Source organism: Loxodonta africana, chromosome 5 (assembly GCF_030014295.1).
Source record: "Loxodonta africana isolate mLoxAfr1 chromosome 5, mLoxAfr1.hap2, whole genome shotgun sequence".
NCBI lineage: Eukaryota > Metazoa > Chordata > Mammalia > Proboscidea > Elephantidae > Loxodonta > Loxodonta africana.
Genome location: NC_087346.1, coordinates 30,477,800 through 30,505,436, shown reverse-complemented (window position 1 = coordinate 30,505,436; position 27,637 = coordinate 30,477,800). Strand labels below are relative to the sequence as shown.

The 27,637-nt window shown below is 38.2% G+C and overlaps 1 long non-coding RNA gene across 1 annotated transcript in view; it reads left to right on the top strand.

Annotated features, from left to right (window-relative positions):
- The window catches only part of LOC135231420 (uncharacterized), a 122,393-nt gene extending 97,417 nt beyond the window's left edge, over positions 1-24,976 (top strand). The window contains exons 2-3 of the long non-coding RNA XR_010322031.1: positions 1,430-1,567; positions 21,866-24,976. This is a non-coding gene — a long non-coding RNA (uncharacterized LOC135231420). The remainder of the gene's footprint in view (positions 1-1,429; positions 1,568-21,865) is intronic.
- Positions 24,977-27,637: the final 2,661 nt, after the last annotated feature.

Below are 27,637 nucleotides of genomic sequence, written 5' to 3'. Positions count from 1 at the left end.
TGTAATGCAATGCAATGTAATGTAATCATCTTCCATGATGCAATCAACCAATTAGTTGAAAGGGGAATTTTCTTAGGGGTGCATTCTGCCTCCACAATATAAATGGAGAAACTCGCTCTCCCTCTTAACCCTTCACTCTTCTCATTGCCTGACCTCCAGATCTTGAGACATAAGCTTGCAAAAATCTCCAGCCTGCTGCCTGACCTGTGGATTTGCAACTTGCAGCTGCCACAATTTCCTGAGCCATTTCCTTGAAGTAAATCTGTCTGTCTGTCTCTCTCTCTCTCTCTCTCTAGCAACATGTAAAAAAAAAAAAAAAAATTGGCATAGTGGCACGACAGTACTTCGTGGGGGGGGAGGAGTGGTTGGCAAACAGACATAGAAGGTGTGTGTTATTTGCATAAGAAATATGGTTTATGTCTCACTGTTTTGCTCCTCTAGAGAACTTCATTAAGGTTATTGGAACTTGGGAGAGTAGTGAGAATTTCTGTGTAGCTGGTACGGGGGAAGTAAAATGAGTTGAGTTTTGGGTTTAAGTTAATATCAAATTTTCAATGGAACAATCTTCAGGAAGGTAATATATTAATTGTACTCTAAATGACAGGTGTGATAATGTGTTTTAAAACGACTTCAGTATGGAATAACTGAGAATTTAAAATGTATCTTTGTACATATTTGTGTATTGGAATCTGGCTAAATATGTTAAATTTTACATATGCTTACTATATATACATCTTTTGATTTCTCTGTGTGTGTGTGTGTGTGTGATCATTCTCTCTGTCTCTCTTTTACTGCTCTGTCTTTGCTGAAAAATCTAAATGCAAATTTTCACAGTATAATTTTCCAGGCAAGTACTTTTGAACAATTTATTTAATCTTTCAAATTTTCTATTTCTTTAACTTCTGTATAGAAAGAGTAACACTCGTCCCAGATTGGTACATAGCTCTGCAGTTGTAAATTAGTACAGAAAGGTAGCTAGTTTTTGACTGAATAAGCAAATGGGAAAAACAAAACAAGAATACAATTCTGAATTTATCAACAGAGCTAATTACATCAAAGTCATGTTTTAAACTATGAATGTGAGTGAGGCTACATACAATATTTCTAGAGTATACATACAGTATTTTATAAAACAGGACTGATATGTATTTTATGTGTCTTTTATGCAGCTTGAATTTTAGTACAAAATCCCTTTATGTCTAGTCCAATGATTCTTAACATTAACAGCAATTTAGAATTGCCTGCAAAACCTGTTTAGAATACTTGAGCCTCATTCTCAAGAATTATGATTTAGTAGAGCTGGAAGGCAGTATAGACGTCTGTGTTTTTAACCACCTTACCAGACAATTTTGAGGTACAGGTTGAGAATTACAGCTGGAAGTAACTTACCTCATCTTCCTATGCCTTTATTTTTTGACATATACAACAGGTGCAGTGGTTAAGAGCTTGGCGGCCAACCAAAAGGTCAGCAGTTCAAATCCACCAGTCACTCCTTGGAAACCCTATGGGGCAGTTCTACACTCTCCTATAGAGTCACTATGAGTTGGAATCCACTTGACAGCAACAGGTTTGGTTTTTTATTACTTTTTTTAATAGTCACCAAACATTTCTATTGAATTTGATAAAACCGTAAAAAATTATTTGAAAAGTTGAAAAGATTATTTTCAGAGTTTTGTATCTTAAGTGGTCTGATTTAAAATTTATTAATTTTCAAAACAGACTTTTTTTTTAAAGCTTCAGTAAAAAAAAAAAAATTTTTTTTTTTCAGTTAAAACAACAATTGATTTCGGTAGGCTTTTCTGTTATGTGGAGCAATTTTGAAGTTTCTGTGTGTTACGGGAATCAAAAACATCTTTAGAAATTCCACTTATAATACTTAACCCTTCATTAAAACATAAGTGGTGAAGTGGGAAATTGCACAGGAGATTATTGACGTGGACAGATGGATTTTCATTACATGCAGTAATGAACCACCATTTATATGCTAGCAATGGCAACACAGTCTGTCCAGAAGTTGGCAGCTTATCTATCTGTAAGGGAAACATATTTCTGCCAAGTATTATACCAAAACAAGGGCAAATAATATCTTTATGGTAATTGAGAAAATTTAAAGTGGGCATATTAACAGGAAAAATCATGATATAGTATCTAAAATAATTTCATTATGTATATACATTTGCTATTTACATTTAACATTTTTTTTAAGTCACAGTTCTGAAGGATTCAAATTAATCCAAATTACTTAAAGCAAGTTATACAGTCTTTATGAGGTAGACTATTATATTTTGAATATTATTAAGAATTAGAGTTGAAAAACAAATTTATTAGAGGGCCAGAAGATGAAGGTTCATTAGTATACATATCATATATCCTACATGTATCCTAGAAGGTTTTGGATTAAGTGCCAAAATTTCATCATTAAAGTTCAGCTATTTGCTAGAAATTTGAGTGAAATCTTAGAAGTCCGTGTAGACAAATTCCATTCACTTTAGATTTGGTCTAGGAACAAAATTATTTGGTACAAATGTGTTTTTATTATATGCACAGTATGCCTGGTAGAAATAATTCTACCCACCACAGTGTAAAAAGATGAACCCATGTAATGTTGTATCACAAATGGCAGGGTATTCCCATTCAGGCAAGTTTAGAAGAGAAGTGGAATGTTGTGTGAAAAATATGGACATAGGAAAGTAAATCAGATAATGTTTGAGCTTCAAGCATCCCTGGGAATTCACAGTCAATTACAATTCCTTGTCCTTGAAGAGTTGAAAGGGGAGCACATTGTCATTATGCAGCTGTAAGTTTAAGGCAATTTTTTTCTTACATGGATACACATATTTAAACTTTTTTTAACATTGTAAAAATAAAACTGAGTTAGTTTGGATTTTTGTATTTTAAGCATCAATTCCAGCATTAAAAGAAAAACACTGTAGTATCTCTACCTTTTTCCCCTTTTCTTTGTGGAATGAGATAAAATAAATAAATAAATAAACCATCAAAATCCAGTGCATTTCCTTACAATTATACCAAGGAGTGGGTAATGGGAGTAGTTTCCTGTAAGTGGTGTTTATGAATATTATAGTTCTCTGAAAATTTTCTGTGATATTACTGGGAGAAATGTATATTCACTTTTTAATTGTTGAAGCTATTTTGAATGAATATAAAGCTGTGGTGCATGGGGAACATCAGAAGGATAGCCTCCTATGAAGCATTTGTAAGCATGATTGTGGGTATTTATTTTTCCTTGTGGCTCAGTCTCTACACCTGACTCTCCTACCCCCTTGGAAAATCCATAAGCTACCCAATATACATTTAATAAATTGTTTTCCCACTTAAGTTGTCCAGAGTCAGTTATCCAGACTTAATTTATTTAAAAATAAAATCGTTAACTGATACATGAACATAACTGCATTCATTAATATAGGCAGAAGGCCCTTTAGACCAAAACTTCCTGTCATCTTCACTCTGCTCTGAAGAGTCTGTCAAGCTTCTCATCTCTTCCCCACTGAGTTCATTATTTGCATATTTCTTTTATGGATTTCAAATAAAATTGTTTCTGTTATCAAAAGAATGATGATTTAGCTTCCTTATCCATTGTCGTTGCTGCTGACTTGATTCCAACACTGTGGACATTTATTTTAACTGCCTTAGATATATATAATTACTTTTAATATTCTCATGAGTACAAATGTAAAGAAGGAATAGATTATAGGAAGTTCTGGAAATTTGAGAATGCATAGATAAAAAGGAGAGCTCATTTCTGTAGTTTCTGTTCAAGGGGGTCATCTGTGCAAGCAATGATTACTTTGGGTCTTAGGGTTTTTTCTTATAGGTAGTACATGTCAGTTTACGAAACATTCCATTTGAATTCTGATTCTCTAAATTATGCACTTTATTAAAAAAATCAAAACTTGAATTGTTTAGCTGGGGAAGATGAAAAGGAGAAAGTTGACAAAGGCAAGAAGAAGCTGTGTATTTACATATGCATTAGCATAACACAAATCACACTAGAAAACTGCTAAATGTCAGATGGAAGCACATTTTTAACTAAGACCAATAGCAGTTTTCCTCCTTTGTTCTTTTATCTTGCACAAACTCAAAATTAATGACAGAGATTAAACAAAATATTCTGTGGGGTTATTCTTTATCCTAGTTGATCTTTTTTCTTTTATGCTTGGCCAGCATGGGGAATGTCTGTATAATCCAGTGTAATGAAAATCAGTGTCTTCTGATTGCACATATTTTAAGGTAGAAATACTTTTTAGAAACTCTTCAAAGGAGTAAATCATCAAAGAATAAATATTTAACAACTATTCATCACATTTGGATTGTAAAATATAAGATATTGGCACTAACATTACCATATTTCCATAAGAATTGCTTAATGTGAAGCTGAGAAAATGGTGGCATAGACAGACACCTCACAATGTCCCTCTTAAAACAGTGACCCCAGAAAACAAATGAATCAGATAGAGATGACAGCTTTGGAACCCTGAGCATCAAAGGCAAGGCTAAAGAATAGGACCAAGTGCCAAGTGGAAGGAGAGACTGTACAAAAGCAGTGGACATGGACAATTATAGATTGTCACAGCCTGCCAGCCAAATCCGCATAGTGCAGTTATATGAAGACAAAGCTAGCAGTGTTCCCGGCTGAAGCCCCCATCACTTGGTGTAGCTAAACAGAAGCAGCTGTGCACCCATGTCCAGAGCCAGCAGGAGTGCTCCCCACCTTGCAAAAGTTGAGTGTACTCACCTCCCCCGGCCTGTTACACTCAGCCCCCTGTGCTGGAGGCCTACAAACCTGCAGTGTCCTCCATCCTGTCACTCATCCCCCCCCAAACATGATTGCCGTCCAGCAGTACCCACCACCACCCCATCCCTGAGCCAGGGGCCCACAGACCAGCGGTACCCATCTTTTTGCTCAAACACTCACACAGTGGACCTGCAGACCAGAGGTGCCCACCTCTTCACCCAGCCACCACTGCTGGGGCACATAGAATGATAGTGCCCACTTCAGTTAGCCACCTGCACTGGGAACCTTTGAACCAGCAGTATCCCCACTTTTGCCCATCCAGCCTCCCTAAGGGCCTGTGGATCAAAGGCATTCACTTCTCTACCTTGCTTCTACCACCAGTGGCCCAGGGCCCAGTGGCCCCCCTCTTCCACCCATCCAAATTTACAGGGCGCCTGAAGACTGTTGGCAACCTTTCTTATGCCCAGCAGCTTCTGCTGGGTCCTGCAGAGCAGTGTTGCCTCCTATTCCTACCAGCCACCTGCATCAGGGGCCCAAGGACCAGCAGTATATCCTTCCCCATGTCATGCCCTAGCGGACTAGGGCATCCCCTCCTGGTGGGCACCTGTTAACTGGTGGCATTCCCATTGCCTCACTCTTTGTACCACCCCCACCTGCAACCATAGGCTTGTGCCTGCTCTGACCACCCCCACGTAACCCTGCCCACCTTGGACCATTGGTGAGTGTTTCCGTCCCACCCACCCAGTGACCAGTGACACAGCTACTCTTGCCCCAATCACCCAGCAACCAGCAGTGCACTCAGACAACACCGAATCCAATGACCAGTGAGAATGTTGCCTGCACTCACATCCAGGTAACTGGCCAGAGAGACACATCATCTCACCAGCAAAGCCAGCTAAATCTTCACCAGCCCCACAAAACCAGCAGAGACACCCAGTCACTGCCTCACCCGCATGAAGACAAATGGCAAAAGCTCCAGAGCAACCAGACTAGTGATCAGAGTAGTACACACAGCCCACCTTCTCAGATGTATCAAAACAAAACAAAAAATCAGGATGCATTAAACAAACTTACAATAAATAAATACAATAACACCTCAATACCTTGGAGACAACAGACATCAAAAGAAAGAAGCAAGACGATACAGCTTCAGCAGGTGACCAAAATAAAAAGAAAAAACAGAAAACCTTCTGGAGGAAGATATGATAATGAAACTACCTGATAGGGAATTCAAAAGACTAATGTATTTGGCTTTCCAAGAGATCAAGAAAGATATCAAGGAAAACACAGACAAAATCAAGGAAAAAACAGATGAAGGAATAGAAGAATTCAGGAAAACAATACAAGAACAAAACAACAAAATAGACAATTATGAACCATACATAAACAGCACCTAGAAATCCAAAATATTAACAATAAAATTTTGGAACTAGACAACTCAATAAAATGACATAGGAGCAGAATTGAATCAATGGAAGAAAGAATCAGCAAAATAGACAAATTCCTTGGCACCAATTTGAGGGGAAAAAAAAAGAAGAAAGCCTAAGAACTATGTGTGACACTATCAAGAGGAAAAGTGTACGCAAGATCAAAATTCCCGAAGAGGAGGCAAAACAAACAAAAAATCGTATAGGAATTGTTAAAGATTTGCTGGCAAAAAACATCCCCTAGATGAGAAGATATCCATTAAAGGATTTCAACAAAGCCTGCATGGATGGACCCCAAACGAAAGTACCAAGATATATTATAATCAAACTAGGCAAAACCAAAGACAAAGAATCCTGAGAGCTACTTAGGGAAAATGAAAAATCACCTACAAAGGGGAACCAATACGATCAATCTCTGATTACTTGGCAGAAACCATGCAGGCAAGAAGGCAACTAGATGACATATATAAAACACTGAAAGAAAATGGTTGCCAACCAAGAATTGTATATCCAGAAAAATTCTGTGATGGTTAATATCGTGTGTCAACTTGGCTGGGCCATAATTCTCAGTGTTTATATGTGATCACTCCCATGATGGCATCTGCTGTGAGTAGCCAAACAGTTGAAAGGAAGTTTCCTGGAGGGGGGGCGGTCTCCATCCAAATGAAAGCAGACATTCTTGCTTTTGGCTGGCTGCCTCCTGTTCGTCTGACCTCCGGCTCTTGTGACGAGCTATCAGCTTATCTGCAGGTCTTGGAATTCGTCGATCTTCACAGCCTGAGAGCAGGAGCCCTGCTCTCCAAACTGCTGATCATGTGTTCGCCAGCCCCTGCGGCTACGTGAATTGAGAGAAGCCTCTATCCTTGTCCATGGACTTGGAACATTCCAGCCTCTGCAATCACGTGAGCTGTTTCCATGATATAAAGCTTTCTCTCTATATATTTATATACTGGTTTTGCTTCTCTAGAGAACCCAGCACAAGACATTCGTCATCGAGAGTGGTTCTAGAGAAACAAAATTGTAAAGATGAGTTTTCTAAATTGGTCCTCAAGTCTTGTTAGTCTTAAAGATGTTGATGACTCTGCTCCTAGCAGTAAAGAGGGCACTGCTAATGCATGAGGTGGTGATACAATTACACAAAATATCACCACCAGCAGATCAGGTATTGATGAAAGGCTCCAGGTGAACACATAAGTGATATCTTTCTACAATTTTGTCAGAATGCAAAGTATAAAAAACAAAAAAAGCCAAACCTAATGCAGTCGAGTTGATTCTGACTCCTAGTGACCCTATAGGACAGAATAGAACTGCCCCATAGAGTTTCCAAGGAGCGCCTGGTGGATTCAAACTGCCGGTCCTTTGGTTAGCAGCCATAGCACTTAACCACTATGCCACCAGGGTTTCCAGGAAGTATAAGGAAGCTGGTTATTTGATGCTACTTTCACTAGACAAACTGGTGAAAAAAAGAGATGTGCTCAGGGCTTCAGAGTCAAAGCTCAAGTGCCTCATAAATGACCTTAAGTCTTCCACTTGTGCTTTGAAAGAAAGCCTTATTTCTTGTATTAACAGAGCTGAAATTGCTGAAAATGAAACCAAGAGCCTTATTGTAAAAGTGGCTGAATTACCATGGCACATCGATTGCCAGCCTTGAGAAGTGTCTGAAGTTAAAGTAACGGCATTGATTGGGGAGAAGTGGGATCCTGAAACTTGGGATGGGGACATATGGGCAGATAATCAGGAAGCTGGATATGCTGAGCCCCTAAATTCCATTTAATCACTCCTGCCAGCAGAGCTACTATCCATCTGAAGAGATTACTTCATGTTCGTCTGCTAAACCACCCTGCCCAGAGAAACCATTAGCCCCTCCACTCCCATCTAACGAGATTAGCCATAGCCTAGCTGCCTCTCAGGAGCCCTTACCTGAGACATTGCCAGGGGCATCACCTGAGATAGATGCTTTACAAGACAATGCTGAATGTTCTCAAAACAATTCCACCCTACTGATCCTGTCTTCTAGACCTATAATTAGACTTAAGTTCCAGTGAGCCCCAAAAGGTGAAGTACAAAGTGTGACCCAGGAGGAGGTATGTTATTCTCCAACAGAAATGCTTGAATTTTCTAATATGTACAAACAGAAACCTGGGGAATATGTGTGGGAATGGCTGTTAAGGGTGTGGAATAATGATAGAAGGAACATAAAGTTGGATCAGTCTGAGTTATTGATATGGGTCCACTAAGTACAGATTCTTCATTCAATGTTTCAGCTCAAGAAGTTAGGAAATGATCTTATAGTTTACTTGGGTTGCTAAAGCATGAATTACGAGGTGACCTACACTAAAGCAAGGTGAAGAACCAGACCTGCCTTAGTATACTGTAGAAGTAGGCATCCAAAGGCCTAGGGAAATTGGCATGCTAGAGTAGATTTATCACATTAGACCCACGAACCCACACATGGAATATCCATAGGACACACCTTTTACCACAACTGTGAGGTACAACTTTGTGAAGGGAGCTCCAACATCCTTGTAGACTGCTGTGATTGCTATTTTATGTAAATCAGATTTGACAGTGGGAACTGCCATAATTGAATTAAGGCACCTAACTACAATGGGCTGATTGAACCCTGTGGTAGTATTGGCCAAGTGGCTGCACTCAATCAACAAAGACAAGTTGGGTGTGGTTACAGTAATGGACAGCAGAGTCAAAGCAGTAATCAGAACAGTCTGACTCATATGGACTCATGGTGTTGGCTACTTAGTCATGGTGTCCCTAGGAGTGAAATAGATAGAAAATCTACTAAATATGTACTTGATCTATACAAATGGGTGAATTCTAGGTCAGGTGAACAGCAGTCTAACTCTAGGAGCCAGAAGAGAGAATCACGGTCCCTCAATCAATTCCTGGATTTGAGCAAGTTTAAAGATCCACAACGCCTTGAATGAAGGGAAGACTGAGTCCCCTTGAGGAAGGACTCCAGTACACTGACAAAAATTTTTACTGCTAATCTCTCTCCCACCCTTCTCCGAAGGGATCTACAGCCTTTTACAAGAATGACTGTTCATTGGGGAAAAGGCAATAATAAGACTTTTCACAGATTACTGGATACTGGCTCTGAACTGACACTAATTCCAGAAGACACAAAATGTCACTGTGGCCCACCAGTCAGAGTTGGGGCATGTGGAGGCCAAGTTATTAATGAAGTCTTGGCTCATGTCCATCTCACAGTAGGTCCAGTGGGTCCCCAAACCCATCCTGTAGTGATTTCCCCAGTTCTAGAATGCATAATTGAAATAGATATACTCGGCAACTGGCAGAACTCCCATGTTGGATCATCGACAAGTAGAGTAAGGGCTGTTATGATAGGAAAAGCAAAGTGGAAGCCAGTATAACTGCCACTACCTAGGAAAATAGTAAACCAAAAGCAATACCAGATTCCTGGAGGGATTGCAGAGATTACTGCCACCATGAAGGACTTGAAGGATGCTGCTGCGGTGATTCCCACCCCATCCCCATTCAACTTGCCTATTTGGCCTGTGCAAAAAACAGATGGATCTTGGAGAATGACAGTAGATTATCAAAAGCTTAAGTAGGTGGTGACTCCAATTGCAGCTGCTTTTCCAGATGTAGTTTCATTGCTTGAGCAAATTAATATATCTCCTGGTACCTGGTATGTAGCTATTGATCTGGCTAATGCCTTTTTCTCCATACCTGTTTTGAATGACCGTCAGTAGCAGTTTGCCTTCAGCTGGTAAGGCCAGCAATTCACCTTCACTTGCCTACCTCAGAACTGCATCAACTTTCCAGGTCTATGTCATAATTTAGTCTGAAGGGAGCTTGATCACTTTTCCCTTCCACAAGACATCACACTGGTCCATTATATTGATGACATTATGCTGATTGGACCTAGTAAGGAAGAAGTGTCAATGACTGTGGACTTACTGGTAAAACATTTGCGTGCCAGAGGTTGGGAAATTAATCCCACAAAAACTCAGGCACCTTCCACCTCTGTGAAATTTCTAGGGGTCCAAGTGGTGGGTCATGTTGAGATATTCCTTCTAAAGTGAAGGATAAGATATTGCACCTGTCCCTTCCCACAGCTAAAAAGGAAGCACAATATCTAGTGGGCCTATTTGGATTTTTGAGGCATCACATTCCTCATTTGGGTGTGCAACTCTGGCCTGTTTATCAAGTGGCTCAAAAACCTGCTAGTTTTTTTGTGGGGCCCAGAACAAAAGAAGGCTCTGCAGCAGGTTCAGGCTGCTGTGCAAGCTGCTCTGCCACTTGGGCCGTATGATCCAGCTGATCCAGTGGTGCTTAAAGTGTCAGTGGTAGATAGAGATGCTGTTGGAGTCTTTGACAGGCCCCTATTGGTGAATCATACCGCAGACCCTTAGGATTTTGGAGCAAAGCCCTGCCATCCTCTGCAGGTAACCACTCTCCTTCTGAGAAACAGCTTTTGTCTTGTTACTGGGCCCTAGTAGAGACTGAACGCTTAATCATGGGACACCAAGTCACCATGCAGCCTGAACTGCCCATTATGAACTGTGTGTTGTCTGACCCACAGAGTCATAAAGTTGGACGTGCACAGCAGCACTCCATCTTTAAATGGACGTGCTATATACAAGATTGGACCCGAACAGGACCTGAAAGCACAAGTAATTTGCAGGAGGAAGTGGCCCAAATGCCCATGGTCTCCACTCCTATCTCGTTACCTTCCATCTTCCAGTCTGCACCTATGGTCTTATGGGAGGTTCCTTATGATCACTTGACTGAAGAAGAGAAAACTCGTGCCTGGTTTACAGATGGTTCTGCAGGATATGAAGACACCACTCAAAAGTGGACAGCAGCAGCACTACAGCCCCTTTCTGGGACTTCCCTGAAGGACAGTGGTAAAGGGAAATTCTCTCAATGGGCAGAACTTTAAGCAGCGCACCTGGTTGTTCACTTTGCTTGGAAGGAGAAATGGCCTGATGTGCGATTGTGTACTGACTCATGGGCTGTGGTCAGTGGTTTGGCTGGATGATCAGGGACATGGAAGGAACATGATTGGAAAATTGGAGACATGAATTCATGGGGAAGAGGTATGTCTATAGACTTCCCTGAATGGGCCAAAGACGTGAAGATATTTGTGTCTTATGTGAATGCTCACAAATATCTTTTAACAATCAAGTAGATAGGATGACATGTTCCATTGAACTGGAAGCTAAGAATGCTACCTGGCCATTTTGCGCTCCTTATGCCTCTGGATCAACAGGCAAAGATAGGAGTTACCATACTGGCTAGTGTGATTGATTCTGATTACGAAGAGGAAATCAGATTGATACTGTATAATGAAAGTAAAGAAGAGTATGTCTGGAATTCAGGAGATTCCGCAGGATGTCTCTTACTACTACCATAATCTGATTAAAGTCAATGGAAAACTACAGCAACCCAATTCTGACATGACTTAATGACCCAGACCCTTCAGGAATGAAGGTTTATGTCACTCCACCAGGCAAAGAATTATGACCAGCTGAGGTGCTTGCTGAGGGCAAAAGGAACATGGAATGGGTGGTGGAAGAAAGTAGTTCTAAATATCAGTTATGGCCATGTAGCCAGTTGCAGAAACAAGGACTATAATTGTTATTTCGGCTTTATATGTGTGCATCAAATATTTTTATTTTCTTCGCTTATAAAATATAAGATGTAAATGGGCCTAGTGTGTTTTCAGTTGTACGCATGTTAGTTGTATCATGTTAGGCACAAGTATGACTTTATAATTGTCTTTATTCAGAGATTATGTGTGGTTTAAGGAGATGTGTACATGTGCCAAGTTGACAAGGGGTGGACTGCGATGGTTAAGATCGTGTGTCAACTTGGCTGGGCCATGATTCTCAGTGTTTATATGTGATCACTCCCATGATAGAATCTGCTGTGAATAGCCTATCAGTTGAAAGGGCGTTTCCTTGGAGGTGTGGCATGCATCCGAATATAAGCAAATGTTCTGGACCCTGTGGCTGCCTCCTTTGCTTCTGATTGCCAGCTCTCGGGGACTTGCGCTATCAGTTTATCTGCAGATCTTAGTATTCATCAATCTTCACAGCCTGAGAGCAGGAGCCCTGCTTCCAACTGGCTGATCTTGGGTTTGCCAGCCCCAGCGGCTATGTGAATCGATAGAAGCCTCTGTCCTGATCCACGGACTTGGGACTTTCCAGCCTCTACAATCACGTGAGCTATTTCCTTGATATAAATCCCTCTCTATATATATTTTTATGTGCTTTACTGGTTTTGCTTCTCTAAAGAACCCAACCTAAGACATTGTCTGTCAGTGCTGATGGCAAAATTAGGATATTTCCAGATAAACAGGAATTGAGAGAATTTGTAAAAAACCAGGCCACACTTAAAAGAAATATTAAAAGGAGTCTTTCAGACCGAGAACCAACAACATCAGACAACAACCTGAGATTAGGACACAGAACAGAATCAGTCAGACACCAACATGGATAAAGAACTTTCAAAAATAAGACAAAGATAAAAGACTGAAAACAGAGAACCAGAGACATCAATTTGTAAATGATGGTATGAAAACAAAAAGGGGAACTAAATGGAGTAGTTGTAGAACTTTCATATGGAAAGGAAGTCAGACAATATCAAGAAATAAAAGACTACTTTAAACTTAGGAAGATAAAAGTAAATTTCAAGGTAATCTCAAAGAGAGTTAACAAACCTACTGATCAAAATAAAAAAGAAAGAAAACATAAAGACTCAATAACACACAAAACCAAAAACAACAAAAGAAATCAAAAGAAAATTCACAAACAAGAACTCAGCACAGAAAATTAAGAATAACAAAGAAACTGTTCAACACCACAAAACAAAACACGAAAAAGTGACAGCAGTAAACTCATACATATTGATAATCACATTGAACCTAAATGGCTTAAATGCACCAGTAAAAAGACATGGAGTGGCAGAATGGATTAAAAAAAAAAAAATCAATATGATGTCTACAAAAGACACACATTAGACACAAAGACATTAATAAACTAAAATTCAAAGACTGGAAAAAAAAATATATCAAGCAAAAATAATGGAAAAAAAAGACAGAAGCAGCAACATTAATTTCATATAAATTAGACTTTAAAGGCCAATTTTACCATAAAAGATAAGGAAGGACATTATATAATGATTAAAGGGTCAATCTACCAAAAAGACATAACCATAATAAATATATATGAACCACCAACAGGGCTCAAAATATATAAAACAAACTCTAACAACATTGAAAAGAGAAATAGAGAACTCCACAATAATAGCAGGAGACTTCAATACACCACTTTCAGTGAAGGACAGAACAACTAGAAAGAAGTTCAACAAAGATACATAAGATCTAAATCCCACAACCAACCAGTTCTACCCCACAGATGACATACAGAAGACTTCACCCAATGGCAGCAAAGTGCACATTCTTTTCCAATGTGCATGGATCATTCTCCAGAATAGACCACATTTTAGGCCAGAAAGCACGCCTCAATAAAATTCAAAACATCAGAGGTAATACAAGGCATTTTCTCTGATCACACTGCTGTAAAAGTAGAAATCAATAATAGGAAGATCAAGGAAAAGAAAAAATCAAATACATGGAAACTGCATAATACCTTGCTTATGCATCACTGCATAATAGAAGAAATCAAAGATGAAATAAAAAAAAAAAATCCTAGAATCAAACAAGAATGATAATGCCACATACCAAAAACTTTGGGACACAGAGACACATTGCTCAGAGGTCAATTTATAGCAATAAATGCACACACACACACAAAAAAGAAGAAAGGGCCAAAGTCAAAACATGGATCGTACAGTTGAAACAAATAGAAAAAGAGCAGTAAAAGAAGCCCACATTCACCATAAGAAAGTAAAGAATAAAAAATTAAAGGAGAAATAAACAGAGCAGAAAAATAATAGAATCAAAAGACTAGAAGTTGGCTCTTTGAAAAGATCAATAAAATCGACAAACAACTAACCAGATAGACCAAAGAAAAGCAGGAGAAGCAGTATACAACAGCATATCAAAAAAAGTAATACATCATGACAAAGTGGAATTCATACCAGGTATGCAACTATGGTTCAACATTGGAAAACCAATCAACATAATCCACCACACAATATAAAATATAAGAAAAGAAGCACATGATCATCTCAATTGACACAGAAAAGGCATTTGATAAAGTCCAATGCCTATTCCTGACAAAAACTCTCACCAAAATAGGAATAGAAAGGAAATTCCTCAACCTAATAAAGGGCATTTATACAAAACCAACAGTCAAATCATTCTAAGTGGAGAGAGACTGAAAGAATTCTCCCTGAGAATCGGAACCAGTCAAGGATGCCCTTTATCACCAATCCTTTTTAACATTGTGCTGGAAGTCTTGGCTAGAGCAATAAGACAAGAAAAGGAAATAAAGGCATTCAGATTGGTAAGGAAGAAATAAAACTATTTATATTCACAGGTGATGTGATCATATATATATATATATATATATATATATATATATATATATATATATATATATAAAATCCCAAAGATTCCACAAGAAAGTTACTGGAACTGATATAAAGATTCAGCAAAGTAGAAGGATAAAAATCATTTGGATTCCACTACACCAACAAAGAAAACTTTGAAATGGAAATCAGGAAAACAATATCATTTACAATAGTCCCCCAAAATATAAATTACTTAGGAATAAATCTAACCAGGGACGTAAAGACCTATACAAAGAAAACTGCAAAACACTACTGCAAGAAACCAAAAAAGACCTGCGTAAATGGAAAAATATACCATGCTTATGAACAGGAAGACTTAACATCATGAAAATGCCAATACTACCCATAGTGATCTATAGATATTATGCAATCCCGATCCAAAGTCCAACGACATTTATTAACGAGATGATAAAACTAATCACCAACTTTATACAGAAAGGGAAAAGGTCCTGGATAAATAAAGCATTATTGAAGAAGAAGGACAAAGTAGGAGGCCTCATACTACCTGAACTCAGAACTTACTATACAGCCAACGTAGTCAGGACAGCCTTGGACTGGTACAGTGACAGATGCATATACCAACAAAACAAAATTGGGAACCCAGCTGTAAATCTGTCCACCTGAGAACAGCTGATCTTTGACAAAGAGCCAAAATCCATTAAATGGGGAAGGGACAGTCTCCTTAACAAACAGTGCTGGCAAAACTGGATGTCCGTCTATACAGAAATGAGACAGAACTGTCTTACACCATACACAAAAACTAACTCAAAATGAATCAAAGACCTAAATATAAAACGTAAAACTATAAAGATCATGGAAGACAAAATATGGACAACACTATGGGCCTTAATTTATGGCATAAATATAATACCAAACATAGCTAAAAATGCACAAAAGAGCAGAAGATGAACTAGATGAATAGGACCTCCTAAAAATTAAACTTATGCTCATCAAAAGACTTCTCCAAAGGAGTAAAAAGAGAACCTACAGACTGGGAAAAAAATTTTGGCTACGGCGTATCTGACAAAGGTCTAATCTCTAAAATTTATAAAAAATACGATACCTCAACAACAAAAAGAAAATAATCCAATTAAAGAATGGGCAAAGAACATGAACAGACATTTCAACAAAGAAACCATTCAATGGCTAACAAACACATGAAGAAATGCTCATGATTATTAGCCATTCCAAAAACCAAACCTGTTCCCTTTAAGTCCATATCAACTCATAGTGACTCAATAGGATAAAGTAGAACTGCCCTGTAGGGTTTCCAAGGAGTTGCTGGTAGGTTCACACTGCTGATCTTTTGATTAGCAGTTGTAGCTCTTAAACACTTCACCACCACGGCTCCAATTAGCCATTGTTATTGTTAGGTGATGTGGAGTTGGTTCCGACTTATAGCAACCTTGTGTATAACAAAACGAAACACTACCTGGTCCTGCACCATACTCAGAATCACTGTTATGTGTAAGCCCATTGTTGTAGCAACTGTGTCAGTCCATCTCATTGAGGGTCTTCCTCTTTTTTGATGATCTTCTACTTTACCAAGCATGATGTCCCTCTCCAGGGACTGATCCCTCCTGACAACCTGCCCAAAATATGTGAGAAGTAGTCTTGCCATCCTTGCTTCCAAGGAACATTCTGGTTGTACTTCTTCCAAGACAGATTTATTTGTTCTTTTGGCAGCCCATGATATATTCAATATTCTTCTCCAGCACCACAATTCAAAGATGTCAATTCTTTGGTCTTCCTTATTCATCATCCAGCTTTCACATGCATAGGAGGCGATTGAAAATACCATAGTTTAGGTCAGGTGAAGCCTAGTCTTCAAGGTGATATCTTTGCTTTTCAACAGTTTAAAGAGGTTTTTTTCCTGCAGATTCACCCAATAAGTGTGTCTTTTGATTTCTTAACTGAGGTTTTCATGGGTATTGATTGTGGATCCAAGTAAAATGAAATGCTTGACAACTTCAGTCTTTCCCCATTTATCATGATGTTGGTTATTGGTCCAGTTGTGAGGATTTTTGTTTTCTTTATGTTGAGGTGTAATCCATTCTAAAGCTGTGGCCTTTGATCTTCATCAGTAGTGCTCAAGTCCTCTTCACTTTCAGCAAGCAAGGTTGTGTCATCTGCATAAGGCAGTTTTGTAATCAGTCTTCCTCCAATCCTGACACCCTGTTCTTCTTCATATAGTCCGACTTCTTGGATTATTTGCTCAGCATACAGATTGAATTAAGTATGGTGAAAGGATACAACCCTGACGCACACCTTTCCTGACTTTAAACCACTTAGTATTCCCTTGTTCTGCCCAAACAACTGCCTCTTGATCTATGTACAGACCCCTCATGAGCACAATTAAGTATTCTGGAATTCCCATTCTTTGCAATGTTATCCATAATTTGTTATGATGCACACAGTCAAATGCCTTTGCATAATCAATAAAACACAGGTAAACATGTTTCTGGTATTCTCTGCTTCAGCCAGGATACATCTGACATCAGCAATGATGTCCCTGGTTCCATATTCTCTTCTGAATCTAGCTTGAATTTCTGGCAGTTCCCTGTTGATATACTGCTGTAGCCACTTTTGAATGACCATCAGCCATTAGAGAGATCCAAATCAAAACTGCAGTGGGATACTATCTCATGCCTATAATATTGGCACTGATCAAAAAACAGAAAATAATTAATGTTGGTGAGGTTGTGGGAAGATTGGAACTCATACACTGTTGGTGGGAATATAAAATGGTAAAACCACTGTGGAAAACACAGTGGCACTTCGTTAAAAAAATAGAAATAGAAGTACCGTATGATCTAGCAATCCTACTCCTAGATATATACCTGTCTTAGTCATCTAGTGGTGGTATAACAGAAATACCACAAGTGGATGGCTTTAACAAAGAGAAATTTATTCTCTCACAAACTGGTAGGCTACAAGTCAAATTCAGGGTGTCAGCTTCAGGAGAAGGCTTTCTCTGTTGGCTGTGAAGGAAGGTCCATATCATTGATCTTCCCTTGGTCTGGGAACATCTCAGTGCAGGAACCTGGGATCCAAAGGATGTGCTTTGCTCCTGTCACTGCTTTCTTGGTGGTGTGAGGTCCCCATGTCTCTCTGCTTCTTTCTTTTATATCTCCAAATAGCTTGGCTTAAGACACTATTTAGTCTTGTAGATCTCATCAATATAACTGCCACTAATCCATTTCATTACATCATAGTGATAGGTTTTACAGCACATAGGGAAATCACATCAGATGACAAAATGGTACACAATCATACAATAATGGGAATCATGGCCTAATCAAATTGACACATATTTTTGGGACACAATTCAATCCATGACAATATCCTAAAGAAATCCAAGCCATGACACAAATAGACATGCACACTCATGTTCATTTCAGCATTATTCACAATATCAAAAAGAAACAAGCTGAGTACCCATCAACAAATGAATGGATAAACTAACTGTGGTACATACAAACAATGGAATATTACACAGCAATAAAGAATAACAACAAATCTGCAGAACATCTCACATCATGGATGAATTTTCAGGACATTACGCTGAGTGACCACCATTTCAGAAGGTAGCATGTGATCAAGAACAAATAGTCTTGAAGAAAGAAGTCCAATCTGCCCTGATGGAATTGGCGAAAATGAGGCTCCAGGAATTGACAGAATACCAATTGAGATGTTTGAACAAACGGATGCAACACTGGAAGCACTCACTTGTCTATGTTAAGAAATTTGAAGACAGCTACCTGGCCATCTGATTGGAACACTAACAAGTTTGTGCCCATTTCAAAGAAATGTGATCCAAATGAATGTGTAAATTATTGAACGGTATCATTAATATTACATGCAAGTAAAGTTTTGCTGAAGAGAATTCAAAAACAGCTGCAGAAGTAGATGGACAGAAAGTCAAGCCAGATTCAGAAGAGGACATGGAACAAGGGATATCATTGCTGATGTCAGATGGATCCTGACTAACAGAAAATACCAGAAAGATGTTTAACTTTGTTTTATTGATTATGCAAAGGCATTTGACTTTGTGGATCATAACAAATTATGGATAACATTAAGAAGAATGGGAATTCCAGAACACTTAATTGTGCTCATGAGGAGCCTGTACATAGACCAAGAGGCCATTGTTCCAACAGAAAAAGGGGATACTGTGTGGTTTAAAATCAGGAAGGTGTGTATCAGGGTTGTATCCTCTCAACATATTTATTCAATCTGTATGCTGAGCAAATAATCCAAGAAGCTGGACTATATGAAGAGGAATGTGGCATCAGAATTGAAGGAAGACGCGTTAACAACCTGCGATATGCAGATAACACAACCTTGATTGCTGAAAATGAAGTGGACTTGAAGTACTTACTGATAAAGATCAAGAACTTCAGCCTGCAGTATGGATTACATCTCAACATACAGAAAACATAAATCCTCACAATCAGACCAATAAGCAACATCTTGGTAAATGGAGAAAATATTGAAGTTCTCAGGGATTTCATTTTACTTGGATCCGCAATGAACACCCATGGAAGCAGCAGCCATGAAATTAAGTGATGTACTACATTGACCACATCTGCAGCAAAAGACCTCTTTAAAGTGTTAAAAACAAAGATTTCATCTTAAAGCCTAAGGTGGTCCTGACCTAAGCCATGGTATTTTCAATCTTCTCATGTGCATGCCAAAGCTGGACAATGAGTAAGGAAGACTGAAGAAGAATTGATGCCTTTGAATTATGTTGTTTGTGAAGAACATTGAATATATGGTGGACTTTCAGAAGAATAAACAAATGTGCCTTGAAAGAAGTATAGCCAGAATGTTCCTTGGAAGCAAGCGTGGTGAGACTTTACCTCACGTACTTTGGACATGTTTTCAGGAGCGTCTAACACCTGGAGAAGGATGATGAATATTGGATGAGACTATTATTATTTAAAAAGAAAAAAGAAAATGTTTACCCACAAAGGAAAAAAAAAAATTATTCGATGGTTACCAGGAATAGGAGGGGAAGGGAGAAAAAAACTGCTAGCTTTTTTGATAGAAGATAGAAGACACATGTTAATATTGGAGAAGGGAAATGCAGTACACAATATGGGGAAGTCAGTACATGACCAAGGAAAAGGAAAATACTAAGAGGAACACAAGAGTAAAGGGCAACTATGGTAATTACTGTAACAGAGACAATCCTGAAATGATAGTATTAACAAATAAAAATTTACAAGTGGTTACATAGGTAGATAGATATGCTGAAGAGGTGTCAGGTTGTGTAAGTTAGCACACCCACCTGCAGATGTAGATTTGGTTGTGGATATTTCTACATAGTTGTAGGTTCTGCATGTATATCGATATAGACAATAGTGCACACAAGGGGGGCAGTCGTGGAAAATTCTTAGACATAACCAAACATCTCGCAGGATGACATTCATAGGCTTGAAGGCAATGATCTGTAGACCTGGGGGTCGTCTGTGTCAATTGGCACAACATAGTTCATAAAGACAATGTCAGGCATCCTACATTAGTGAGTAGCATCTTGGGTTTTAAAGGCTTTTGAAACCATCTGAGATACAACTATTGGTCACTTCCTGTCTGGAGCAAAGGAGAGTTAAGAAAACCAAAGACTCCAGGGAGCAATTAGTCTAGAAGACTAGTGGACTGCATGAACCACAGCCACCACAACCCCAAGACCAGAAGAATTAGATGATACCCAGCTACCACTACTGACCACTCTGACTGGAATCACAACACAGGGTTTCTGACAGAGCAGGAGAAAAATACAGAACAAAACATCAAATCCACAACAGAGACCAGACTTACAAGTTTTACAGAGACTAGAGAAACCCCTGAGACTATGGCCCTAAGACATCCTTCTGTCCTGGAACTGAAGCCATTCCTGGAGACTACCTTTTAGCCAAACAATGGATAGGCCCATAAAATAAACAATAACCATTGAAAGGAATGTGCTCCTGAGAACAATCAATTATACAAGATCAAAAGTACAACATTTGCCCAAAAGCAAAGATGAAAAGGCAGGAAGCAGTAGAAAATCTGGATGAAAGGAAATGAGGAAGCCAGAACAGAAATGAGAAGAGTGCTGACACAGAGTGGGGAATGCAACCACTGTCTTGGAACACTTATGTACAAACTATTGAATGGAAAACTAATTTGCTCTGTAAACATTCACCTAAAGCACAGTAAAAATTTAAAAAAATATTTGCTTAGTGTGAAGCATAACAAAGCAACTTACTTTAATGATTTAAAATTATTTGTTATTGTTGATTAGTTACCTCTCTTTTGTTTAACCAAATTAGCATATAAAAGAAAACAATAAGTTCATAAATTTAAAATATTTTGTGAAACATTTTGCAAATTGTTTTCATAGTGTAGAGGGAAAATCAATTCTAGTAGTAGATTTTCTCATTAAATAATAACTTTATATTTTTTTCTAATTCCTTATTGACGTTTTAAGCATAAACACTAATCTGTAATCAAAATAGGAAAAAGTATATATGGGAAGTTTTCTTTTTGCTAAAGAACTGTATCTGTTCCTCTAAGATTATTTTTATATTGGTCGGTAGTATTGACTATGCTTGTGTATGATCACAGAGAGAGCAAGTATAACTGCATTGTTAGAGATCTATTGGTTGTCTTTTACTGAAGAAATTTGTCTTATCTTGTGTCCTTCTTAGACTTTTGTATCTCACAAAACATGTGAGACCCTCCAACTCTTAAACAAAATGTTAAAATAACAAAAATAAAACAAATTAATTTCATATCTATGAGCAACATCATCTGTGGATTTGGTAGAAATGATAAGATTTGATGGTTATCTCTCACATTCAACCATTTCTGGTTTCTTAAGACAGTAACCTTCAAATTTTCTAGCCAAATAAGCAATTAGAAATACATAATGTAGTGGATTGAATGGTGGTCTACAAAAAGATACGCTCCCGAGAACATATGAATGTGACCTTGTTTGGAAAAATGATCTTTGCAGATATAATTAAGGGTCTTGAGATGAGATCATCCTGGATGTAATAACACATTAGATTTAAAAAATGACTCGTAGTTGGGATGATGTGTTACTTTGACCTAGAAGGTGTTTCTCAAGTCTGAAAGAACGATATGTGTCACAAAGTCCAATTTTACTTTGCAGATGTGGTGTTTAAAAGACACATATGTCAGTGATGGAACACACATCTTCCACCAAAGGGGTGAGCACCTCCATGAATAGCTGCTTCTCGGAGGACATGAAGATGTACCTGGTAACAACTTTGACTGAACTCTGGCATAAGAGGTACCCCGCAGATGTTCTTCCTGGCTGCCCATGCCCTGACACTGCATGGTCAGATTTCCTGGTTGGCATCCCCCATAAGGAGCCCTGGTGGCATAGTGGTTAAGAGCTTGGCTGCTAACCAAAAAAAAACCAGTTTGAATCCACTAGCCACTTCTTGCAAGCCTATGGGGCAGTTCTACTCCATCCCATGTGGTTGTTATGAGTTGGAATCGACTCAACAGCCATAGTTTTGGTTCTTTTGGTTTGTTACCCCTGTAAGTGCTAATAAACTGCTATGCATCGTTTTTTTACATGGGTAGACCTTTTGCTTTTTACCTTCCTCAGATCATGAGAGGAAAAGCTCTCTGATCAGGTAACTCAGCCTTGATCAACAAAACACAGGATTACCTGCATAGGGCCTGAATTCAATGACATGTGTCCTTATAAGAGACAGGAGACGCCAATGAAGAGGAGAAGATGCACAGGGAAGAGGATAAAAACCTTGTGAAGATGGGTGTGGGGATTGAATTTATGCAGCCAAAGGATGAGGAACACCTGGAGTCACCCAAAGCAGGTAAGAGTGAGGAAGGATTCCCTTCTACAGCCTTTGGAGGAAGTGTGGCCCTGTGGACAACTTAATTTCAGAGTTTTGACTTCCAGAATTGTGTGAGAATAAATTTCTGTTCTGTTAAGCAATTGAGTTTATGGTGACTTGTTATGGCAGTCCTAGGAAACTAAAACAGGCACTATACCTAGTACATACAAAGACACTCACACATACACACAGACATTCCACATTTTATGTAATACACAATACCCTTATATAATGGAAACAAGAGTTACACAAAGTAACATGTACTTTTATTATGTGAAATGCACTCTGATGTTCCCCCCCATAATACTTTATTAAAAACTTAATTGGGATCAATTGATTTCATAGCCCAATAATAGGTACTACCTGTGGTTTGAAAAATGACTTTCTGAAAAGACTACAGATCAAGACCTATTACTGGATGTACTACTCTCTATTTTTAAATATTTCTCAGTGTGTATCTTCTATTCTGGCAGTGAGAAGAAGGATGGCTCACTCTCCCTTATGCATTATTCTGGTTAAGTCCATACCTCTTTTTGAGTGGGTATATTTCAGATCAGCAACCTGAAGGTTTCTAAGAGCGTATGTGTGTTATTCAGCCATCTATACCTTGTGATAGCAAGATAAACATTATACTAAAAGTATAGTTAAAATACATAAATAAACAACCTGGGTTCCAGGCTATATATTGATTAAAAAATTTAGTGATATATTCTTATAATCTCCTTCTTTAAATAGTTTAATGTTATTAGATGCAATTTTCCTTGGAATTTTCATGACATTCACATTGGTGTAGGGCAATGTCCACTGAGCTGCTTATATATTCCTTTCTTTTTTTCTTTCAAAAGTCTCTTCATTCCAGGTGCCAATAGGTGTTACTCTAATTAACTGTTTCATTGCTGGATATCATAGGCTACCAAATCCCTGACTCTCATCACCAACTGAACTTTCACTGTCTTCACCCCCAATTTTGCTGATGATACATTTCATTTTTCCCCAATTTCCCTCAGCGCCTATTGCTTGCAATTGACTTCAGGGTATCAGTTTTTATACTAGCAAAGACGAGTCTCTTTCACTGTAATAGGCCTTAATTCAGTATTTCTATAATAAGTGACTAGTTTAGAAAAACCAAACAAACAAACAAAACATAGCCACCAATGTGTTACAGAGTCTTTACTTGGCTGTAATCTTTGCAAAAGTAATCTTTGCAAAAGTAGGTTGGTAAACCTTTATTCTGTGGCACCACTGGGTAGGTTTGAACTGCCAACCTTTAAGTTCCTAGTTGAGCACAAACATCTTGTGCCACCTAGGGGCCTTTTGAAATAAAAGTCATCTCCAAATCTGGTTTTACATCATGCTGCTATTAAATTCAAAGAAAAGCTAATATCTTAACTTTTGTCATCTCTTTTTCTGTAATGGTTATAAGAGAGTTTAATGTAATTGCTGAATCATGTAAATATTGAAATCATGAAAATAACCAGCTAATACCTTCAATATTTAACCAACTCATTTTTCTAAGGATGACCTACAAATAATATTAATTAATTAAAAAATGCAGCTTAATTGCACATGTATTTAAAAAATTCTACTTTAAGTATATAAATGGATGAAAACCCTGGTGGCTAAGTGGTTAAGTGCTACGGCTGCTAACCAAAAAGTCGGCCTATTGTAATATACTGAATACTGGATAGTATTTCTCAGCATTTTGGGGGAAAATTATGGATTGTGGTGCCTTTACATGCTCAGATGACACTCTCCTGATAGATACAGCTCATGCCATATCTATCAAACTAGTACCAAGGACTATTTCTCTTATAGAGAGGAGGTGACAGCAAGTCATCAGATGGTTCAAGGGCAGATCACCCTCAACTCATTTGTATCTGTGCTCCTAAGGGATAGTATGATGATCCCTTTGATGAGGAGAAAAGTTGTCTTACACTGTAGCAGTGGTGGTAGCAAGAAAGGAATTCTGTACTCTGTTGCTGTAGTTCTGCACAATTGGCTGCATTTTTCTTCTCAGCACCTTGTGTGTTAGTACCATTGACAAATAAGAAAACAATCATGGTATGCACAAAATGGCAATATAAGTTAATGGAAAGTTGCATAATATTTTAAATTAATAGTCATGCCTTTAAAAATTACGAATTTTCCTGCAGCTATCAGTGCTTTCCTGAATTGTCACGCATTTGCATTTGCCTGTAGGTTTCCATGCTCCTCCGAGACTCTGTAGTCATTTTAGGAGTTTCTTGGTTTGCAAAAACAAATTGAAATTCAATATTCATTCATAAATTATAAGTACAAGCATAGACCTGCATTTTCCTTTAGAAACAACATTGTTAATGTTAAGAAGGTCCAAGCAAGACTAGAGAAACATATTTTTAGCCTTTGAAGAACATGAGGCATAGCACCTTCAGAATTTATTGATTGTATAGTAACGATCATTTATTCATTAATGTCTTGAAATAATTTTATTTTTATTTATATGATTTTTCAGGTAGGTAAATCTATAGAGACAGAAGGTGACTACTGAGATCTGGGGGATGGGAGGTGTGGGGATGGAAGTGACTGGTGGCAAATGAGTACTATGCTTCTTTCAGGAGGATGAAAATGTCTAAAAGTAGATTGTGAATATATTGCGAATATACTATGAATATACTAAAAAAAATTGAATTGTACAGTTTGAACCAGGTGAATTTTGTGGTATGCGAAATACATCTCAGTAAGGCTTGCTATCTCGTTCTCTCTCAGTATGCATGTGCACACACACACACACACATCCACACCTCTACACACACTTTATCTTGAATTTCAAGATACCAGTAATATCACCTGCATTATTATTCCAGTGCGCAAGTTGCTTCTTCTCTCCTTCTAAGATTTTAGTGTGTATAAAGAAAAAACTAAAAACAAACCCATCACCATCAAGTCAAGTTCAACTTATAGCACCCTATATAGGTTTTCCAAGGCTGTGAATCTTTACAGAAGCAGGCTGCCTCATCTTTCTCCTGCAGAACAGGTAGTGGGTATGAAATGCTGACCTTTTTATTAGCAGTGCGGTGTTTAACCAGTGTGCAGCCAGGGTGTATCTTTCTTGGTATGTCTTTGACAGGCAAATATCAGTTTCTCGTTATTTCTCCTGTTTTCTCTTTTGCTTGCTTCCCCTTTTTTGCCTTTTGCTGCCTTTTTTAACTTACTATTTTCATATTTTTCTCATCCTATATTTTTACATATCTTTTTCATTAAAAAAAAAAATGTAATGCAAGCATTTAGAAAGCCCACTCCTTTGTTACTTTATTTCTTGGTTTTATTAGCTCTGAGGGAGGTCTCGTGTCTGTGGCTTGGTTGCCTGACCTTCCAGTTTTTCAAACACAAATTTATTGGGGAAAGATGAACATTTTATCACTTCTCAAGCCTAGAGAATTTGTGTTTCTTCCCCTGAGTTAAATCTCTGGTGGATAACTCATAAAATGTATACATATTTTCAACTAGATTGAATAATACTTTTATCATAAAATAATTTGATGCTTTCTTGATAACATTTCATATATGATTTAAGGGCTGTCTAATCAACTAGCCTGTAAACAAGCATTTCTTCCTTTCTATAGAAGTGAGTTTGCTATTGATTTATCCCTCCCAGAATAAAGATGTTCAAAATTGATCTGATTTGATTACAATATAATTTCAGACAGCAGCAAGTAATCTCTTCACACTTTAGCAATTTATGATGACATCACTTGTGGTTGGGGAGAAAGGAAGAAGGTACACATTGTGAATATAGATTGCTTTAGAAAGATTGATTGAACCTGGGCAATGAAAATTATTATTTTCTTTATATGCAATGAAAATTATTATTTTCTTTATAGATCAGCTCAAATGAATATAGCATATATCAGCCCCACAAATTCTGACACATCATTTGTATATTTAATGTGATTTTATATATTAAGATTATAGCATTTTTTCTTTGTTGCTGTTGTTAGGTGCCATCGAGTCAGTTCCGACTCATGGCAACCCCGTGTACAACAGAACAAAACAATGCCTGGCCCTGCACCATCCTCGAAATCTTTGTTATGATTGAGCCCGCTGTGGCAGCCACTGTGTCAGTCCATCTCCTTGACCATCTCCCTCTTTTTCAATGACCCTTTAATTTACTAAGCATGATGTCCTTCTCCAGGGACTGATCCCTCCTGATAACATGTCCAAACTGTGTGAGATATAGTCTTGCTATCTTGCTTCTAAGGAGCATTCTGGTTGTACTTCTTTTAAGACAGATTTATTCGTTCTTTTGGCAGTCTGTGGTATATTCAATATTCTTTGCCAACACCACAATTCAAAGGTGTCAGTTCTTCTTCAATCTTTCTTATTCATTGTCCAGCTTTCGCATGCACATAAGGCAATTGAAAACGCCACGGCTTGAGTCAGGAGCACCTCAGTCTCCAAGGTGACATCTGCTTTTCAACACCTATAAGAGGCCTTTTGCAGCAGGTTTGCCCAACACAATGCTTTGTTTGATTTCTTGACTGCTGCTTCCATGGATGTTGATTGTGGATTCAAGTTAAATGAGATCCTTGAAAATTTCAATCTTTTTTCCTTTTATCATGATGTTGCTTATTTGTCCAGGTGTGAGGATTTTTGTTTTCTTCATATTGAGGTATAATCCATACTAAAAGCTGTAGTCTTTGATCTTCATCAAAATTGCTTCATGTCCTCTTCACTTTTAGCAAGCAAGGATGTGTCATCTGTGTACTGCAGGTTGTTAATAAGTCTTCTGCCAGTCCTGATGCCCCATTCTTCTTCATACAGTCCAGCCTTTCTGATTATTTGTTCAGTATTCAGATTGAATATGTATGATGAAAGGACACAACCATGACGCACACCTTTCCTGACTTTAAACCACTCAGAGTTCCCCTGTTCTGTCCAAATGACTGACTCTTGATCTGTGTACAGGTTCGTCATGAGGACAGTTAAGTGTTCTGAAATTCCTATTCTTTGTAGTGTTACCCATAATTTGTTATGATCCACACAGCCGAATGCCTTTGCATAGTCAATAAAACACAGGT